The following is a 21345-nucleotide window of genomic DNA, read 5'->3' as shown; positions in this document are numbered from 1 at the left end:
CTCAATTCTTACTTCTCTTGCAGCCATAGTAGCTATATACTTTCTTTCTTTCTTTCTTTCTTTTTTTTTTTTCTGAATTGGAGTTTTTGCTGTCTCCCAGGCTGGAGTGTAGTGGCGCGATCTCGGCTTACTGCAAACTCCACTTCCCAGGTTCACACCATTCTCCTGCCTCAGCCTCCCGAGTGGCTGGGACTACAGGCGCCCACCACCACGCCCGGCTAATTTTTTGTATTTTTAGTAGAGACGGGGTTTCACCGTGTTAGCCAGGATGCTCTCGATCTCCTGACCTCGTGATCTGCCCACCTCGGCCTCCCAAAGTGCTGGAATTACAGGCGTGAGCCACCATGCTTGGCCAGTGTACGCTTTCTTGTTGGGTGTTGTGTCATACCATGCATCCATGGGCTGGTGTACAGACTCACAGAGGCAGCACTTACTAAAACCTCCCTTAATTCTCCTCTACCTTGTTCAGAGAAGCTTTTTCTTTTAGAGAATCAAGCAGAACAACTAAGCCAAGACATGTTAAGGAAGTTTGAAGAGAAAGAACTGTAAAATTTCAAGATGGGGGATTGTTAAATATAGTGAACCCCAAGTTTCTCTTCAAAGAATCAGTATGTCAGTATGTTCAGCTCTCTTATTCTTTGATTCTCCATTTTAAAGTTTAACTTCCTGGTGCTCTTCACCCCTTTGCTTCTGGTTTCAGTAAACAACTTTCCCACTTGTCCTAATCAGTAGTTCACATCTGTTCCCCTGGTCACCTGCTCCATCCTGACTCCTCCCAGTCACCTGCTTTGACCTGAGTCACCCCTGGTCACCTGCTCTGACCTAAGTCACCTTCAGTTACCTGTTCCTAACCGTCTTTCCTGCCACACTACTCACCCTGCTACTCTGGCTCATACCCCTGCTCTCTTTAAAATAGCCAGTTGGAATTAGCTTAGACTGTGTGGTCCAACCCTAGCCAATAGGGGAACAACACAGCAGTAGGGGCTACCTACCTCAGGAATAAGAACTCCTTCCCCTTCCCTGTCCAGGTGTGCTCTTGCCATTACTCCATTTGCTAGTTGCACCCTTCTATAGAAGTAAAAATTGCCTTGCTGAGAAAATTAAATTTATGTTCTAGTGCTATTTCTTCGTGGCACCAGGGAACAAGCGTTTCTAACAGCACTGTAGAGGAAAGAACTTTGCTGAGACCTTACCCTTCTGTTTCATTAATGGAATGAGACATGTGTAGAGGAAGCTGACTTGGGGTAAAGACAATGAGTTGATTTGGGGCATGAAAGTGAAAGTGAGATTCCCAGGTGGTGCTGCCTTGTGTCTTTTTTTTTTTTTTTTAATTTTTAATGTTTTGAGATGGAGTCTTGCTCTGTCGCCGAGGCTGGAGAGCAGTGGCACGATCTCGGCTCACTGCAACCTCTGCCTACAGGGTTCAAGCGATTCTCCTGCCTCAGCCTCCTGAGTAGCTGAGACTACAGGCTAGCACCACAACACCCAGCTAATTTTTTGTATTTTTAGTAGAGACTGTATTTCACTGTGTTAGCCAGGATGGTCTCGATCTCCAGACCTTGTGATCTGCCCACCGTGGCCTCCCAAAGTGCTGGGATTACAGGCATGAGCCACCACACCCCGCCCTGCCTTTTGTTTTGTTGGAGACATGGAGCTCAAGTTAGGAAGTCATGGATGGAGATGAAGATGGGATGGTCGATCATATAGATGTAATGCTTAAAGCTACAGACAGGGAAGAGATTTCCATAGGCATGGAAGAGAATGTAAAGCTGGAAAAGACAAGGGCAGTTGCTGTAACACTATTCCTTCAACCATTTTCACCAGAACTTTGGAAATTTGCATCTGAAATGAGTAAGTGAAGTGAATTAGTTTTGCCAACTGTATGGTTCAGGCTGCATCAACATCTATGTACAACCCGCAGACTTCATGTCGAACATTTACATCTTATGACATTGTCTCATCGTTAAGCATCTTGAGGTAGGATAACTTTTTGAGCTACAAATGTGGAATTTCTCCTTGTATTTCCCCGCTTTTCCTCCTCAGGCAGGCTTTGTTTTACTTTCCTCAGGGGCTGGCAGGATGAAGGCAGAAATTGCCTGCAAAACACTTCCTTTCCTGGCTTTGTTTTCAAAAGCCTAAGCCCCCTGAAGTGTCTGAGTGTACAGCATACTGGAGGGAGAGGAGACAGGAAGTGGCTCTGAGGGAAACCTGAGCAGACAGTGGTGGATTTCCCCCAGGGTAAAAGATTGCTCCAAGCCAGGGGAGGGGTCCAGGGTCCTGCAACAGCTGGGACTTGTGCCCTGCCCTCTGACAACACCCAGGGAAGTGGCCAGACCTCAGAGAGGAACAGTTACAGGGCTCCCAGCCTCACCAAATATCCCTGTGTCCCAAGGGTGGCGTGAAAGCTAGTGGGCTGTTAGAACTGAGGGAACCAGATAAATTGGGCCCTGGTGGCCTTGGCAGTGACCAGTAATGATCTATAACTAGAGGGTCTTCCTAGGACCTTGAAGGATGGCCTGAAGTAGAAAATCCTATTGGGTTTGGAGTAGAAATTAAGTTGGTTTAAATTTATTATTATTATTATTTGTTTTTCTTTCCCCTCCTTTTTTTTTTTTTTTTTTTTTTTTTTTGAGACGGAGTCTCGCTCTGTAGCCCAGGCTGGAGTGCAGTGGTGCGATCTCTGCTCACTTCAGCCTCCTACTCCTGGGTTCAAGCAATTCTCCTGCATCAGCCTCCTGAGTAGCTGGGATTATAGGTGTGCGCTACCATGCCCGGCTAATTCTTTTTTTTTTTTTGAGATGGAGTCTCGCTCTGTTGCCTAGGCTGGAGTGCAGTGGCGTGATCTCCACTCACTGCAAGCTCCGCCTCCTGGGTTCATGACGTTCTCCTGCCTCAGCCTCCTGAGTAGCTGGGACTACAGGTACCTGCCACCATGCCCGGCTAATTTTTTGTGTTTTTAGTAGAGACAGGGTTTCACCATGTTAGTCAGGATGGTCTTAATCTCCTGACCTCGTGATCCACCCGCCTCGGCCTCCCAAAGTGCTGGGATTACAGGCGTGAACCACCACGCCCAGCCTTATTATTTGTTTTGTTTAGAGAGGGGGTCTTGCTCTATCCCAGGCTGGAGTGCAGTGGCATGATGATAGCTCACTGCAGCTTCAAATTCCTGGGCTCAAATGATCCTCCTGCCTTAGCTTAGGACTATAGGTGCATGCCACCATGCCTGGCTGTTACAGTTTAATTAAAATTTTTTTTTGTAAATATGGGTTCTTATTATGTTGCCCAGGCTGATCTTAGACTCCTGGCCTCAAGCAATCCTCCCTCCGTGGCCTCCCACAGCCCTGGGATTACAGATGGGAGCCGCCATTCCCAGCCTCATAAAGGAAATTTAAAAATTTTGTAAGGAAGAGGTATACTACATCAATAATACTGCCTGACCATCTTTGTACATATAACTTTTTTATACACAGGAATTTTTTTAAAAGATAGATTCACAGAAGTAGAATTACTGATTGAAAGGATATAGACATTTTTAAGCATCTTGATACATGTGGCTTAAATGCCACATGTATGGCCTAAATGGATTGAGGCTTTTCAGATTTGGATTTTAAAACTAGAACCCTCTCTTCAGTAGGGTGGGATGGGGGAAACACTGGAAACCTCGTAGGAAGCAATTGCAATATTTCGTATGAAATGCGAGGAAGGGCCAGACTGAGATTATCTGAGATTATGGCATGGGGAGAGAGAAAGGGACAACATCCCGTATCATTCAGGAGGTGCTATCAATAACCCATATCTGCATATGGGTGAAGAAGTGAGGGAGAGGCAACAATCAAGATCTCCTTACTAATTTCCAGTTGAAAATCGAGTAGATGAAAATCCTATCAACTAAGAGGCAATGTGGTTTGGTGGGAAATGCCTGTGTTTTGGAGGTAACTGACCAAATTCAAATTCCAACTGTCCCAACTAATCAGCTGTGTGGCCTTGGGCAGGTTGTTAAAACTCTCTGAGCCCATATGCCTAGATTTCCTTATTTGTGAAATGAGGATAGTAGCATTTATGCCTACCAAACTACCGTAAGGATTAAATGTGACTTTTTTTTTTTTTTTTTTTTTTTGAGACAGTCTCATTCTGTCGCCTAGGCTGGAGTGCAGTAGCATGATTTCGGCTCACTGCAGCCTCCACCTCCCGGATTCAAGTGATTCCCCTGCCTCAGCCTCTCAAGTAGCTGGTACTACAGGAACGCACCGCCACGCCCAGATGTTTTCTGAATTTTTAGTAGAGACGGGGTTTCACCATATTGGCCATGCTGGTCTCCAACTCCTGGCCTCAAGCGATCCTCCCGCCTTGGCCTCCCACAGTGCCCGGCCATAAGTGTGAAAATGTCTTTAACCGCCTGGCCCATTGGGGCTTTGAAGAAATTAATGAAAACAGATAACACTAATAGAAGAGGATGTACAGAGGGTTAAAGAATATATTTGTTTTGAGACCCATTTGTTTAAGATACATGAAATCTCACAAAATAGACTTTATCTTCGTATACTTTTGTTTTTTATTTTAATTTTGCTTTAAATTTTAATTTTGAAATAATTTTTCCTTTATACTTCTTTCTGTACACTGTTGCTTTCATTTTTTTAAGAGACCTAAAGGTATGAGAGGGACAAGGAAAGAGGGTGGTGATCCTGTTGCCCTTGTGGGTAGAACCGCGGAGGCAGTGGTGCAGTTCTCAAGCATGACCACAAGGTGGAGTCCGTAGTAAGTGGAAATGGTTTACTCTGGGTGGAAGGGGACGCGGCAGGATCCTGGAGCAGATTCGGTGGCAGTCGCAGAACCCTCCGTCCAGTTCTACAGGTGAGTCCCATCTAGCCTCTTCTGCCTTTTGGTGACTGACTTTTCATGATATAAAGTTAATCACAATTACACATACCAGCCACCACACACTCCCAGGACCCCAAAGAAACCGTGAACAAAATAATTACAATCACAACAGTTCACCTTTTGGTGGTTCTCCATTACCAGTTGCATGAGCTCCCAACTCCTTGACCTGGCAGCTCTAGGACTTCCAGTCTATGAGACCCCACTTACCTTTCTGGAATCTTCTCCTAATACTTTTCTACTTGGCCCATAGGCTCCAGTCAACTGCCTACTCACGGATCCCCAAACATGCCCCTCATTTTCACCTTGGCCTTTGCTTATTCTGTTCCCTGTTTCTGGAAAGTTATTTCTCCATTTCTGCTTACTGAAACCTCAGTCATACTCGAAGAACTCGTTACATCTGTGAGGGCTCTTTAGGTTTCAAGTAACACCCAGACAATAGAGGGAAACTCTTGGCTCCTATACTGAGAAATACCGAGGTATTTAGTTAGCTTCAGGTGACGTCTGTTCCGCAGCTTGGACAGCACCGCAGGTGACTTGGTTTTACTCCATTTTCCTCTTCTACCTTTTGCCGTGTCGGCTTGCGTTCAGAACCCCCAGTGACTCTTTCAGTCCTCCCCTAGCAGGTAGGTGTGCTCCGTATCTTCCTTCTGCCTCTTCACATCTCTATTCTTCTCCCCTGCTCAGTGCCCTTGGAGGATGATCTAGCTTAGATTCATGGGCTTCCTTGCCTTCTGTCTTCCACTTGGTTTTGGCCAGTGAGGACCACCAGCATGGGATCCATGGATGGCTGGGGTATTAATTAAGTCTCTGTCCTCCGTGGTGTACAGCACAGGCTGCCTTCATCCCTCATCTATGAGGTGACAGTCTCCATCTCTCTCTATATCTCTGTGTTCCGGCAACCACCCTCTGTAGGCGTAGGGTGGTAATGGCCCTAAGATACTTCATTATTCCTTAAGTTTTCACTACACATGCTCACACTTTTGCAAACAGTCCCTGGTTTTTTTAAAAAAATAGAGATAGGGTCTCACTCTGTCACCCAGGCTGGAGATCATATCTCACTGTGGCCTTGAACTCCTGGGTTCAAGAGATTCTCCCGCCTCAGCCTCCTAAGTAGCTGGGATTACGGGTGTGCACCACCAACAGTCCACTTACTAATTGCTCCTCAAATTGTCCAGTTTGAGTGTGCCATCTGCTTCCTGCTGGGATCTTGACTGATATAGCAATCCCCAATCACACATCATCACACTACACTGCTCAGTGGGAGAAAGGTGGGAGAAAGAGGTTCTCTTTTGGCCATTTTAACAGGAAAGAGAGAGAGTGAACTTCTTGCCTGGCAAACATATTTTTAATTCTTTTTTATTTTTATTTTTTGAGACGGAGCCTTGCTCTGTCATCCAGGCTGGAGTGTAGTGGCGCGATCTCAGCTCTCTGCAACCTCCCCCTCCAGGTTCAAGCCATTCTCCTGCCTCAGTCTCCTGAGTAGCTGGGATTACGGGTGCATGCCACCATGCCTGGCTAATTTTTTTCTATTATTCGTAGAGACGGGGTTTCACCATGTTGGCCAGGCTGGTTTTGAACTCCTGACCTCAAGTAATCTGCCCGCCTCTGCCTCCCAAAGTGCTGGGATTACAGGCGTGAGCCACTGTCCCTGGCCCCAGCAAACATCTTGATTATTTTTGGCCTCAGTTGTAATCTGCCTAAACTAATAAGAGACTTTCCTGGTGCGAAGGTTGGGTCATTTCAAGTCAAACCCCATGACTGAAATAGACAAAGCGTTGTTCTCCCAGAACAGAATCAAAGATGCAGCAGTGCTAAATGGAAGGAGGAGAAAATTCAGCACATTCTTTCTAAGTGCCATCTCCTTCTTTGAAGCTTGTCTTTGTTCCCCCAAGACGATACAACATGATGGCCAACAAGATGGTGTAGTTCCCAAGATGGAGATTATAGTGTAGTTGGGGAAACAGTTATTTAATTTAACTTTTTTTTTTTTTAAGGCAGGGTCTTACTCTGTCACCCAAGCTGAAGTTCAGTGGCACCATCTCAGCTCACTTTAGCCTCGACCTCCCAGGCCCAAGTGATCCTCCCACCTTAGCCTCCCGAGTAGCTGGGACTACAGGTCTGCACGACGACACTTGGCTAATTTTTATTTTTTTTTATAGAGACGGGGTCTCACTATGTTGCCCAGGCTGGTCTTGAACTCCTGGACACAAGTGATCCTTCCGCCTCAGCCTCCCAAAATACTGGGATTACAGGCATGAGCCACTGCACCCACTGTAGGGTGACAATTAAATACACAAATAAAGAATAATGATCTATTACATTAAGTACTAGGAAGGAAACAAATGTGAGGTGCTGAGGGAAGAAAAACATGGATGACCTATTTCAGATCATGTGACCAGGGAAGGCTCCCCTGAGGAGGTGACATTTAAGCTAAGGCTGGAAAGATGAGAAAGAGACAAGTGATGGGAAAAGACAGGAATTCCAGGCATTCTTTTTATTTGTCTTGCTGTGTTGCCCAGGCTGGAGTGCAGTGGCACAGTCTTGGTTCACTGCAACCTCCACCTCCAGGTTCAAGCAATTCTCCTACCTTGGCCTCCAGAGTGGCTGGGATTACAGGCACACACCACTATGGCCAGTTAATTTTTGTATTTTTGGTAGAGTCGGGGGTTCACCATGTTGGCCAGGCTGGTCTCGAACTCCTGACCTCAAGTGATCCACCCGCCTTGGCCTCACAAAGTGCTGGAATTACAGGAATGGGCCACCGTGCCCGGCCGAATTCCAGGCATTCTGAGGTACACTGGCTAGAGAATGAATAGATACTAAATGTGGAGGCACTTAGATGAGGCCACGGTGGCTAAGCGAGGGAGGCAAAGGGTAGAGCCACCTGGATGAGGCAGGAGAGGCAGGCGGGGCTTCCTGGACCAGTGTTTGGATTCCAGCTGGGTTCTGAGAGCAGTCCCTGAAGGATATTCAGCAGGGATGAACATCTGATTTCTGTTTTAAGGTCACTCTGGAAATAGGGGCACTCATTTGGAAGGTGCTGTGTTGTCTAGGTGACAGATAGCAGAGATGTGGAAAGAGTGCCAGCTGTGGAGACGGAGAAAACCAAACAAACCAAGCTGTATTTTACAGGTGGAATCAGCGTGATGACTAGCGGCTGAAACGGGGTGGTTGGGAGGTAAAGGAGAAGAGTGTAGAGTAACTCCTCAGTTGCTGGTTTGATTATTGAGTTGTGGTGATGGGGGAGGGATGGCAATCAGGAGGTCAGCGGCCAGAAGCCACCCAGCATCTCTGAGTCCAAAAGGCAAATTCCAACAGGAGTTTAATTGGCTTCCTTTGAGTCAAACGCTTACCTGGTTCATTAGCTAGGCTGAGGTTGGGGGAGCACAAAGGGATGAGTGTGCTAGGACCTGCCTAAACTTGTTAGCAGCCTACAAGAAAGGAGAAAAGAAGCATGTGAATAACTAGAATCCAAAGAATTATAAGGCCTGGGGCAGATGCCTTCTGGGGTGCCATCCCAGCCCCCCAGTCATTTCCCTTTCTCTAGAACCTGTTCCACCCACCCCAGGGTAGGGACCAGCCGCAGTAGATGGCAAGCAGAAAGAGATTCTGCTATAAAACACCATACACATAAAAGAAAGAACAGCAACAAATGGGCAAAGATGGAGTATGGTTCTGTGCCCAAAGAATTTATAGCCCCAAAATGAGTTTTGTGATATGCCTGCTTTGATTTCTCATTTATTCCAAGTTATCTCATCATTTATATTGTTAATCTATACAGTTTTCTCCTCCCACGTATTAGATAGCTTTTAAAAATGGTTTTCAAGGCTGGGTACTGTGGCTCTTGCTTGTAATCCCAGCATTTTGGGAGGCTGAGGCGGGTGGATCATTTGAGGTTAGGAGGTCGAAACCAGCCTGGCCAACATGGTAAAACCCCACCTCTACTACAAATACAAAAATTAGCTGGGCGTGGTGGCACGTGCCTGTAATCCCAGCTACTTGGGAGGCTGAAGCAGGAGAATCACTTGAACCCAGGAGGTTAGAGTGAGCAGAGATCGTACCACTGCACTCCAGCCTGGGTGACAGAGACTCCATCTCAAAAAAAAAAAAAAAAAAAAATTTGGTATTAAAGTTACTTTATGTGTATTTAAGTTTTTTGCCTACTTGATAAGCCCTCTGCATCCTTGGAAATTTCTCCACAAATCCTTTTTTATGAACCAGACAGGGCTGTGAATATTCTGGGATACTGATGTCTACTAGTTTACTGGTGTAAATTATTTATCTGCTTCTATGCTAACTATAGATATAGATATATATATGAATAATGAATATATAAAATTTATCAGTTTTCTCCGTCTGTCTTAAAAGATTATTCATTGGGCTGGGCATGGTGGCTTATACCTGTAATCCCAGCACTTTGGGAGGCTGAGGCGGGAGGATCACTTGAGGTCAGGAGTTTGAGACCAGCCTGGCCAACATGGTGAAACCCTGTCTCTACTAAAAATACAAAAAAATTAGCCAGGTGTGATGGTGAGTACCTATAATCCCAGCTACTCGGGAGGCTGAGGCAGGAGAATCACTTGAACCCGGGAGGCAGAGGATGCAGTGAGCCAAGATTGCAACACTGCACTGCAGCCTGGGTGACAGAGTAAGACTCCATCTCAAAAAAAAAAAAAAAAAAAAGAAAAAGATTATTCGCTAAAGATTATTCACTGCTTCTCAGCTTGATGACCTTGGACAAATTACTTAACTTTCAATTTCTCGTGTTTCAAATGAAATTGAGTTACATGTTGAGTTTCAAGTGAAACTCAAATTTCATTTATGAAATGGCAATTATAACAGTGCCAACCTCACTGGATCATTCTGAGGATTAAATGGGATAATCTGTATAAACCACTGATACAGCTTGGATATTTGTCTCCACTCAAATCTCATGTTGAAATGTAATCCCCAATGGTGTAGGCGGGGCCTGGTGGGAAGTGTGTGGATCATGGGGGCGGATCCCTCATGGCTTGGTGCTGTCTTCATGATAGTGAGTCCTTGCAAGATCTGGTCATTTAAAAGTACGTGGCACCTCTCCCCACCCCACCCACCTTGCTCCTGCTTTCGTCATGTGAAGTGCCTGCTCTGCTTCACCGTCCACCATGAGTAAAACCTTCCTGAGGCCTCTCCAGAGCAGATACTGGGGCCATGCTTCCGGTACAGGCTGCAGCACTGTAAGCCAATTAAACCTCTTTTTTTTTTTTTTTTTTTTTTTTTGAGACTGAGTCTTACTCTGTTGCCAGGCTGAAGTGCTGTGGCATGATCTTGGCTCACTGCCCTGGTTCAAGCGATTCTCCTGCCTCAGCCTCCCAAGTAACTGGGATTACAGGCACATACCACCACGTCCAGCTAATTTTTGTAGAGACAGGGTTTCACCATGTTGGCCAGGATGGTCTCGATCTCCTGACCTCGTGATCCACCCCCCTCGAACTCCCAAAGTGCTGGGATTACAGGTGTGAGCCACCGTGCCCAGCCGAAACCTCTTTTCTTTATAAATTACCCAGTCTTTCAGGTTTTTATAGGAATGCAAGAATGGCCTAATACAACCACTTAGCACAGTACATGGCACATGGTAAACCAAGCATGAAAACGATCTCTAAATACTACCAAGGAGTGATCTTCAAGATACAGTGTGAAGTGAAAAAAGCAAAGTAGGGCCAGTTGCAGTTGTTCACCCCTGTAATCCCAGCACCCTTGGAGGCTGAGGCAAAGATTGCTTGAGCCCAGGAGTTTGAGACCAGCCTGGGAAACAAAGTGAGACCCCCCATCTCTAAAAAATCAAAAAATTAGCCAGGCACCTGTGGTCCCAGCTACTAGGGAGGCTAAGGTGGGAGGATCCCTTGAGCTTAGGAGGTTGAGGCTGCAGTGAGCCATGATCACGCCATTGTACTCCAGCCTGGACAACAGAGTGAGACCTTGTCTCAAAAAAAACCCACAAAAAACAAGGTAGAAAAAAGTATATAGAATATGCAACTATATTTTTAAAAGATATAAACACACATACATATTTTAAAACAATAATGATGTATCAAGCTGTTTATAGCAATCATATTTTTGCCAGCAGAATTGTTACTCAGAATTGTTACTCAGTGATTGTTGAGTATTTATTGTGATATGATAAAGCAGTACAATGTGTGACCTTATAATTCTGTCATTCTCAGAGTCAATGAATACCAGAATTCTCAGTGTGGGAGAAAGGGCATGTAGATGTAAGACAGAAGGGGTTAAGTAAAAATGCTGTTATCCTGATTTTAATATTATTATTATTAACTTTTTTCTTTACACCTGTAACAAAGCTGAAATTGTCCCGATTTTGAATAGGAACCATCAGTATGAATTCAGAATGTATTTCTTGACATTGTCCATGGAAAAGACCTAGAAACAGTGACCAACCCTGTAATAATGAGCACCCCTAGCCTCTAGACTGTGGTCTCACATGACCATTTCCCACTAAAAGGAACCAGGACTATTTGGAGAAATCACTGGGTCCAGGTCTTGGGCAGGAAACATCTGAGGTGAACCTGGAAGAACTTGTCATACCAAAGCACTCTGAAGCTTTCAATGTAAACTGAGGTCATGCTAAAAGGATTCGGGAGCTGACTTGACTGACCAAAGATGGGGTGATTTCAACATCAACATGGATAAAAACTGCAAGGGATTAAAACACATCAAATATATTTAAAGCTATGAGTTAATAATATTGCTAAAAAGAAATGTGTTTTTTTCTGTTGGAGGATGCTAGGAAAGTAACTCATTCTGAATACTGGTAAATAAAAAATTCAAGCGTTTATCTTATTCTTCTGTGTGAACTGTACCACTGGGGAACAAAATAGAAGATGAAGGGTGTTTTCTCTTTTAAGGATAAGGAGCTTGCTATATAAGGACCTGTGGAATTAGTCTCTCATCATTTGACAACCCTTAATGTAGTAAAGGCTCTAGCTATCATGCATGAATTGTTGTCGTCATAAAAAAAAAAAAAAAGAGACAAACAGACATGAGGAGCCTTCTGCTAGTGCACATCACTGCCCATGAAGTAGTCTTGCAAAAACATGGAACCTGAATCTAAATGAGCCTCTCTTTCCAACAACCAATTTATAGGAACTCAAAGGGGAGGACAGAGGAACACATTCAATGATGCCACCACAGAGTTGTAATCAGCCAAAACCAGATCGTGGGAAACTCTCTAGGCCAAATGTCCTGCTGGACTCAAAAAATTAATTTCAATGAAAAAATTTTGAATGGGGTTGGGGGAACGTACAGACTAAGAGATAACATCAATCAGTTGCAGATCCTAATTCAAATAAACTCTTTAAAAGTTATCACTTTAGCTGAGTGCGGTGGCATGCATCTGTAATCCCAGCTACTTGGGAGGCTGAGACAGGAGGATCACTTGAACCCAAGAGTTGGAGACCAACCTGGGCAACATAGTGAGACCTTGTCTCTTAAAAAAAAAAAAGTATAACTTTATAAAGCAATTGGGAATTTGAACTTGGAGTAGATATTTGATTATATTAAATAATCACCATTGATGTTTTTGGTTAGGATAATGGAATTTTGAGGATTTTAAAGAAAGACCCCTTGACTGTTAAGAGATACACAGTGAAATATTTATGGATAAAATTATATGATATCTAGGATTTGCTGCAAAATAATGCAGGAGGAGGATTTGGATGGGTTTAGATGAAGTGGGATTCAGTAGTGGGTGATGAATACTGTACAAAATGTTCTTTATGCTATTTGCTTACTTTTACATTTTTAAATTTCTCTAATAAAGATTTTTAAAAAGGAAGAAAAAATTCTAGGGAGCAAATAAAATAAAGTTAAAGCTAGCAATTATTCCCTCTATTCCCAAACCCTCATCTCCAAGGCAGCCCATTAATGTAAAAACATCCAAAGGCTAGACTATTTGGTCAGTCAAGATTCCATTTTCAAATTCTTCCTTTATAGTAACATCCTATTCCTTTTTTCGTTTTTCTTTTTTTTTTGAGATGGAGTCTTGCTGTGTCGCCAGGCTAAAGTGTAGTGGTGTGATCTCAGCTCACTGCAACCTTCTCCTCCTGGGTTCAAGCGATTCCCCTGCCTCAGCCTCCCAAGTAGCTGGGATTACAGGAATGCGCCACCACACCGGCTAATTTTTTGTATTTTTTTTAGAAGAGGCAGGGTTTCACATTGTTGGCCGAGATGGTCTTGATCTCCTGACCTCCTGATCCGCCCGCCTCGATCTCCCAAAGTGCTGGGATTACAGTCATGAGCCACCACGCCCCGCCTATCCTATTAATTCCTACAAAAATGAGATTGTCTGGGCCAGGCGCTGTGGCTCATGCCTATAATCCCAGCACTTTGGGAGGCTGAGGCAGGCGCATCACCTGAGGTCAGGAGTTCGAGACCAGCCTGGCCAACATGGTAAAACCCTGTCTCTACTTAAAATACAAAAAATTAGCTGGGCGTAGTGGTGTGCACCTGTAATCCCAGCTACTCAGGAGGCTGAGGCAGGAGAATCGCTTGAACCCAGGAGGCAGAGGTTTCAGTGAGCCAAGATTGCACCATTGTACTCCAGACTGGGGGACAAGAGCGAGGCTTTGTCTCAAAAAGAAAAAAAAAAAGGATAGTCTGGATTTAATTAATTATTCAGACAATTTAAAATGACCCCTTGAAACTAAATTCTAATTGTTTTGATTAGACTTTTTTCCTAAAATATCTTATATCATTCTGTGCCGTAGGAAATTGAGTTAGTAACATCTTAACTTTTTCTGTTCTTTTAATTTTACGACTCAGTCATTATTATGAAACCCCAGGCACTGTCGTGGCTGGACTCCAGCCTTGGGGGCTATTTAATTTTCTGGTGTTATTAGTGCTAATTCGAGAGCTTAGAGGCTTTTATTCTTTTCTAGCTGGCAATCATTCTGTTTCCTCCCATTTTGCTGCAGTCAGCATGTCTGCTTCCTCCCTTCCCATGGAATTGTGATCTGTTCTCAGCTCTCCCTGTACCCGTCTCACAGCCTAACAGGGTGCCTGTACAAGTAGGCACTCAATAACCGTTTCTTCAATTGAGTTAAACCCAGGGAGACTGGAAGTTTGCCAGAGGAAACAAAATAATTAAGCTTGTTAACTCATTAACCTTAATTTTAGACACATTCCTTAAGCTCCTGAGTGTAGTTTGAGAATTCATACCTGAGTTCCAAATGGTTGAGGTTGTCAGGAATCTTGGCTGCTGAATTAAGCGGGGTGTATGGCTCTATTATACATGAAAATGTGTCTTTGAAGGCACACATAATTGCTGCTTATTTGTACCACAGGAAGAATAAAAGTAGCAAATTGATAAGGAAGACCTATTTCTACTTCTATAATGAAGACTATGTACCCCCCATACATGTACAACTATTATATATCAATTTAAAAGACAGTAGCACTTGATTATCTTAAGTATAACCCCTACCTTCACTGTAGTATACCAGGACATAAAAGTATTGTCGAGGCCAGGCACAGTGGCCCACACCTGTAATCCTAGCACTTTGGGAGTCCGAGGTGAGGGGCGTGAGTGCATCACCTGAGGTCAGGAGTTTTAGAGCAGCCTGGCCAACGATGGCAAACCCCGTCTCTACTAAAAGTACAAAATCTAGCCAGGCATGGTGGTGCACACCTGTAATCCCAGCTACTTGGGAGGCTGAGGTAGGAGAATTGCTTGAATCTGGGAGGCAGAGGTTGCAGTGAGCTGAGACTGCGCCACTGTACTCCAGCCTGGGGGGCAACAAAAAACCTTTTAAAAAAAAAAAAAAAAAAAAAAAGGGATTGTCTATGAAATTCAAAGCTACTTGCTGAAATACAAGCACATTTTTATAAAAGAAGGCAACATATTTAAACTAAAACACAGAAACAGATAAATTGGGTGGAAGCAAAATTGACCCATAATCTTAATTTTATTGGTCTTTCTTACACATTTTAACTATGTTACAAAAACTACTGAAGTTGAACTATGAGATATATCTTAAGTGCATCCTTAGTAGGCAGTTAATTATTTCTCACTAAATAGAGTTTTGCTCAGGCACAAAACCTTGGAGTCATCCTGGGTTCCTCTGGGCCTCATCTCACATCTTGTCCATCTGTAAATCCTGTTAGCTCTACCTTCAAAATCCATCCAGAATCCAGCCATCTCCATACTTCCACTGCTACGCCCCAATCCAAGTCATCACTCTCTTTTTATTAGCCTCTTATCTGATCTCCTGCTTCCATCACTGTTCTGTATCCAGTAGCTGGAGCAACTGTTTATAGGAAGACAGCCTCATCACGTCTCTTCCTGCTCAGTATCTTCCAGTGGCTCTTGTGATACCCAAGTCCTCATCATGCCCTCTGGCCCTTGCTACCTCTCAGGACTTATTCCTGCATGCTCCCCTCAGCCACTCTACCCGTCACATAAGCCTTCTTTCTGCTCTTTAAACACACAAGAAATATTTCTTGGCTGGATGTGGTGGCTCATGCCTGTAATCCCAGCATTTTGGGAGGTTGAAGCAGGTGGATCACCTGAGGTTAGGAGTTCGAGACCAGCCTGGTCAAGGTGGTGAAACCCCGTCTCTATTAAAAATACAAAAATTGGCTGGGCATGGTGGCTGGTGCCTGTAATCCCAGCTACTCGGGAGGCTGAGGCAGGAGAATCGCTTGAACTCGGGAGGCAGAGGTTGCAGTGAGCCAAGATCGCACCATTGCACTCTAGCCTAGGTGACAAGAGCAAAACTCTGTCTCAAAAAAAAAAAAAAAAAAATTAAATAAATAAATATTTCTTGTATGAATGGAATACAATGGTTGCTGAATGAATGAATTTTATAATAATTATAATCAATTACAGTTAGTACCAGCTATATGCTAGCCCCACCCAGAGAGATGCTTTTTTACCAACTAGTGTAAACCTGTGGTTCTCAGACTTTACCTAGTATCAGAATCATCTGCAGGGCTTGTTGAAACTCAGATGGCTGGGCCTTACCTCCAGAAAAATTTACATTTCTAACAGGTTTCTAGGTGATGCTGGTCCAGGCATACACTTTGGCTTAATGATTCTAGCCTGGAAGGCCAACTGGCCATTCTGAGGAGAAATTTGGCAGATTTTGGCCTGGTGTTCCTTTCTGCCTCTCTGGGTGAAAAGATTAATTGCAGATGCGTTTGGGCGGAAAAATTCTGGACTTCATTTTTTGATACTTAGCCACAGGGTGGCCCCCTAGCTCCAATAATTACTCCATAGCCCCCACTCCCACCCCATTAAAACACCTTTTGTTATTTGGAGAATTTCCAAGCCATTTCTCTCTCTCTCTTTTTTTTTTTCTTTTTCTTTTTCTTTTCTTTTTTTTTGTTTGAGGCAGAGTCTCACTCTGTTGCTCAGGCTGGAGTGCAGTGGTGCGATCTCGGCCCCGCTGCAACCTCCTCCTCCCGGGTTTAAGCGATTCTCGTGTCTCGGCCTCCCAAGTTGCTGGGATTACAGGCGTACACCACCATGACTGGCTAATTTTTTTTTTTTTTTTTTTTTTTGGTATTTTTAGTAGAGACGGGGTTTGCCATGTTGGCCAGGCTGGTTTTGAACTCCTGACCTCAAGTGATCTGCCCCCCTCAGCCTCCCAAAGTGCTGGGATTACAGGCGTGAGCCACTGTGCCCAGGCGCTCTCTCTCTCTCTCTCTCTCTCTCTCTGTTTCTCTCTCTCTCTCTCTGTCTGTTTTTAAATGTAGCTCTAAGGCCACCAGTTTGTTATTCACAACAGGCCAGCCCTTTCATGCGTGGGATATGGTGGTGGTTTCCTCAGTGATGTAGGACTGCCTCTGTTAGAAGTGACTGTTGTCTTAGATAGAAATGGCACAGGAAAGTAGGTTTGTAAGTCGGAGATGACATGATATCAGAAAATGAAAGATTTCATTTTAGCCCCCAGGAAGGACCCACACACAGGACAAACATCCACTCTTTTGTGGCCCATGGTGCTCTGCACAGGAGGGACTCCCCCTAAACCTCACCCGGAAGCTCCTGCAAAACTCTTGTCACTGTGGTGGAGAGGAGAGAACCTTTCCTCCAGCTTCCAGCTGCCCTTCATCTCACGCCCAGACAGATAAGACGGCTGAGGACTGGTAGGAGTGAGTGACAAGGACAGAGGGCTGAGGGCTGTGGATGCCACCTTCCTGGGCTGTTACCCCTGGCCTGGTGTTGGTATCTGAAAAGGGGGAAGTGGGCTGGCAGTGACAGACAAAGTGGTGAGTGCAGGGGAATAGGCCTGATCTGCTACCCACAGTCCTCCCTCTCCTCCCCTCTACACCTGTCCACCTGCTTCTCTTTCTCTGTAGACTGAAACCCAATTCCAAGCGTTAACAGAGTCTGGAAAAGGCATCCAAGTAAAAAAATGCACAAGTTGAAAATAGCCTTCCACATTATAAGGGAGGTTCCACTCCCAGAAAATAATGACGACTATAAAATTCCAAATGGCACTTTGCCCACTAGCCACATTCGTCGATAACATAGTCTTAGCAGTTTCTCATGTTATTTACAGGTGAAGAGGCAGTAGATCTTTTTCCCCACTGAGGTCTCATTGAGGATATAGATAGGCTGCTTCAGATACTACTGGTAATTTTAATTATTTCAGTTTCATAAAATGTATTAGACCTACACTTCTTATCACAAATATCGTTAATTGTTAATTTCACTTCTCTGTTTTCCACTCATTTGAGAGAGAGAGAGAGGAGAAGGAGGGGTGGAATAAAATAACAAAGGCAGTGCAATAAAACACTAAAAATAGCTGTAAGACAAATATTGCTCAACAAAGTTGGTGGCAGCACAGAAACAGACCCACTGGCTGGTAGGCAGCAGCACCATGAGAGAGTTTGACGTATTCATTCATTCACAAAGCCTGCCTTTGTCATGTAATAGGCACTTAGGGGAATCCAGACCTTGTCTGGAATAGGGGGATGCGTCCTGCAAACAGAAGCAGTTCCAGACCCTGCAGGTTGGCTACCCAAAGCCCAGCTAATTCCCATCAGGTGTACCTTCCTGAGCTACACAGACTGAAAACCACAAACTGCTTTTTCAGACTTCCTCGCAGGTCTGCCGAGCAGAGCACCTGTGTGAAACTCAGAAGTTGCAGCTGGGAAGGTGGGCATGGGCCGTGTGGGGTAGAGCTTGCTGGGAGATCTGATTGGGGTAGCTCTGAGGGAGGCTTCACTGCCCGGTTCCTAATGTCACAGGTGTGGGCAAGCAGCTGCCGCAGAAACTCAGAACTCTTAACTGCATTGTTCCCGGCTACTAGCCACCCACCTGTTTCCCTATCCCTCCCAGAAATTCTGTACATTCCTTAATTCTTCCCTGTAGTCAATGCTTTTCTGCTTTATTGTCTGTACTTGGAACACTAACCAAGAAAGTACTGTAACCAGATCGGAGATACTCAGCATGGGCTTGAGGAAGATGTGTTTTGACATCATTTTCTCCAAATCTCTTGAGGTTTGTGACAGGTCTTCTTCTGCTACACTTTCTTCTAGTTCCTGTTCACAGTTTTGACCTCTTCCTCCATTTACTCTGATGTTTAGCTGATTTTTACTGTCTGTTCCATCATCCACTTTTCCAAGGTGTTCATTTTGACATCCAGCCTGACACTTCCTTCGCACTTTTGTGGCACCTCTAGCATTGCCACTTGCTTGGGTTTTGACAGCTGGTAGCAAGAGCAAACAAATGCCATGGGGAAGAAGATGTGTCAATTTGCATGGCTTCAAATGCAGGAACAAAACAGAAGTGCACACCGACCCGGAGCTTATAGTACGGAGTGCCATGAGAGCTTGCACTGGCCAAAAGTATGCAAGAATACTCACTGTAGGTGATGCATGTTGTAAACATCTGTGTGAACTTTGTTCTTCAGTGCTGCAATTTCTGATGTGAACAGCACCACCAGCTTTACACAGAACAATACTCAATGTGGTATATGTACTTTTATTGTGCAAAAGAGCAGATGGCAGGAAGTTTGAATTTAGGGAAGTTGAAAGTCACCTGGAGATACTTCATGTAAATAGCACTAACTAGGAAGAGAAAGCACCTGCGCTAAGAAAAGGACGTGAAGCGGCCAGTCCAGGGTTTGCAGCCTTGGTTGTGTGTTATTATAGAATTGCCTGGGCTCTCTTAAAAAATATTTATTTATTTATTTATTTATTTATTTATTTATTTATTTATTTATTTGGAGACGGAGTCTCTCTGTTGCCCAGGCTGGAGTGCAATGGCGCAATCTCGGCTCACTGCAACCTCCGCCTCCAGGGTTCAAGCGATTCTCCTACCTCAGCCTCCCAAGTAGCTGGGATTACAGGCACGTGCCACCATGCCTGGCTAATTTTTTTTTTGTATCTTTAGTAGAGATGAGGCTTCACCATGTTGGCCAGGCTGGTCTTGAACTCCTGACCTCAGATGATCCGCCCGCCTCAGCCTCAAAGTGCTGGGATTACAGGCGTGAGCCACTGCACCCGACCTGGGCTCTTTTTTTTAAAATGCCAATATATGGCAGAAAAACAAAAATAAAGAGGAAAGTGGGGAGAAGGCCAGGGAATTTGGAGGACGCCAGGGTTCCACCCACCTTACTGACTCTAGTGGTGTATTGGCTTTTTTTTTTTTTTTTTTTAAGGCAAGGTCTCACTCTGTTTCCTAGGCTGAAGTGCAGCAGCATGAATATCGGTCACTGCAGCCTTAACCTCCTGGATTCAAATGATCATCCCACCTCAGCCTCCTGAGTAGCTGAGACCACAGGCATGTGCTACCACACCTGGCTAATTTTTAAAATTTTTTGTAGCGACAGAGTCTAACTATGTTACCCAGGCTAGTTTTGAATGCCTGGGCTCAAGTGATTCTACTGCCTTGGCCTCCCAAAGTGCTGGGATTACAGGAGTGAGCCACCGTACCAGGCCACTTTCCCCTTTATAAAAATTTGAAAAGAAAAGAAAATCCCAGTATTCAGGCACAAACCCAAACCAGTCTAATCAGAATCTTTGTGGGTGGAGTGCTGGTGTTTTTGTTTTTTTTTTTTAGCGTGAGTGAATCGAATGAGCCTTCAACATTGAGAACCAGTGGATAGGGTTTCTACTCTGCCCTATTTATCCTTGTGAATGTGGCTTTTCTTCCTCTCTCCACAGGCATTGTCTGAGGCTTTCAGATAACCTCGTAGGTTTTTGTAGTAAGTAACATTTGTGGCTGGAGGCCAGCTTCCCATTCAAATACTGTCTCTCCTTAAAGAATTCTTGATTCTTGGCCAGGCTTGGTGGCTCATGCCTGTAATCCCTGTACTTTGGGAGGCCGAGGCAGGAGTATCATGAGGTCAGGAGTTTGAGACCAGCCTGGCCAATATGGTGAAATCTTGTCTCTACTAAAAATAGAAAAATTAGCTGGGCATGGTGGTGCACGCCTGTTGTCCCAGCTACTCAGGAGGCTGAGGCAAGAGAATCGCTTGAACCTGGGAAGTGGAGGTTACAGTGAACCGAGATTGAACCACTGCACTCCAGCCTGGGCAACAGAGCGAGACTCCATCTCAAAAAAAAAAAAAAAAAAAAAAAGAATTCTTGATTCTTAATGGAACCACAGGTAGCAGCAAGGTGAAACATGGAAATGATGATTCTGTAATTGTCCATGTTACAACAATCAGAGTGTGAAATTGCACTGCAGTTTTTTTTGTTTTTTGCTTTTGAGACATTGTATTGCAAGACACCAGTAGAGGCACTTTTATTTATGTATTTATGTATTTATGTATTTATTTCCTGAGACAGTGTCTCGTTCTATTGCCCAGGCTGGAGTACAGTGGTGTGATCTTGGCTCACTGCAACCTCCGCCTCCTGGGTTCAAGCAATTCTCCTGTCTCAGCCTCCTGAGTAGCTGGGACTATAGGTGTGCACTACCACACCCGGCTAATTTTTGTGTTTTTTGTAGAGACGGGGTTTCACCATGTTGGTCAGGCTGGTCTTGAACTTCTGACCTCAGGTGATCCACCTGCCTCAGCCTCCCAAAGTGCTGGGATTACAGGCATCAGCCACCATGCCTGGCCCTGCATTTCAGTTTTGTTTGTGGAAAGATCACCTCCTTGGCCAACAGGGTATAAACAAGAGCAGATTTCCCCTCAAATGAGGTCATCCATGGCCACTGTAGTTAGAGGCTTTTGGGGAATTACCTAGAATGGAGTTTTCCAGAAAAGACCATGAACCTGGGTGCCCACAGATGCTGAGGGTACTAGGTCTGTGATTCTCAAACACCACATGCCCAAGTATTTGCCAGGAGCTTGTTAAATGCAGAATTCCTAGGCTGCCCACACTGCTGCTGACCTGGTAGTTCTCAGCCTTGGCTGAAACCCCTGGGCAGCTTTGAAAACACTGGTGCTTGGGTCTCACCCCCAGAATTTTTTTTTTTTTTTTTTTTTTTTTTTTTTTTTTTTTTTTTTTTTTTTT

This window comes from Theropithecus gelada, chromosome 13, assembly GCF_003255815.1.
Source record: "Theropithecus gelada isolate Dixy chromosome 13, Tgel_1.0, whole genome shotgun sequence".
NCBI lineage: Eukaryota > Metazoa > Chordata > Mammalia > Primates > Cercopithecidae > Theropithecus > Theropithecus gelada.
This window is presented reverse-complemented; position numbering follows the sequence as displayed.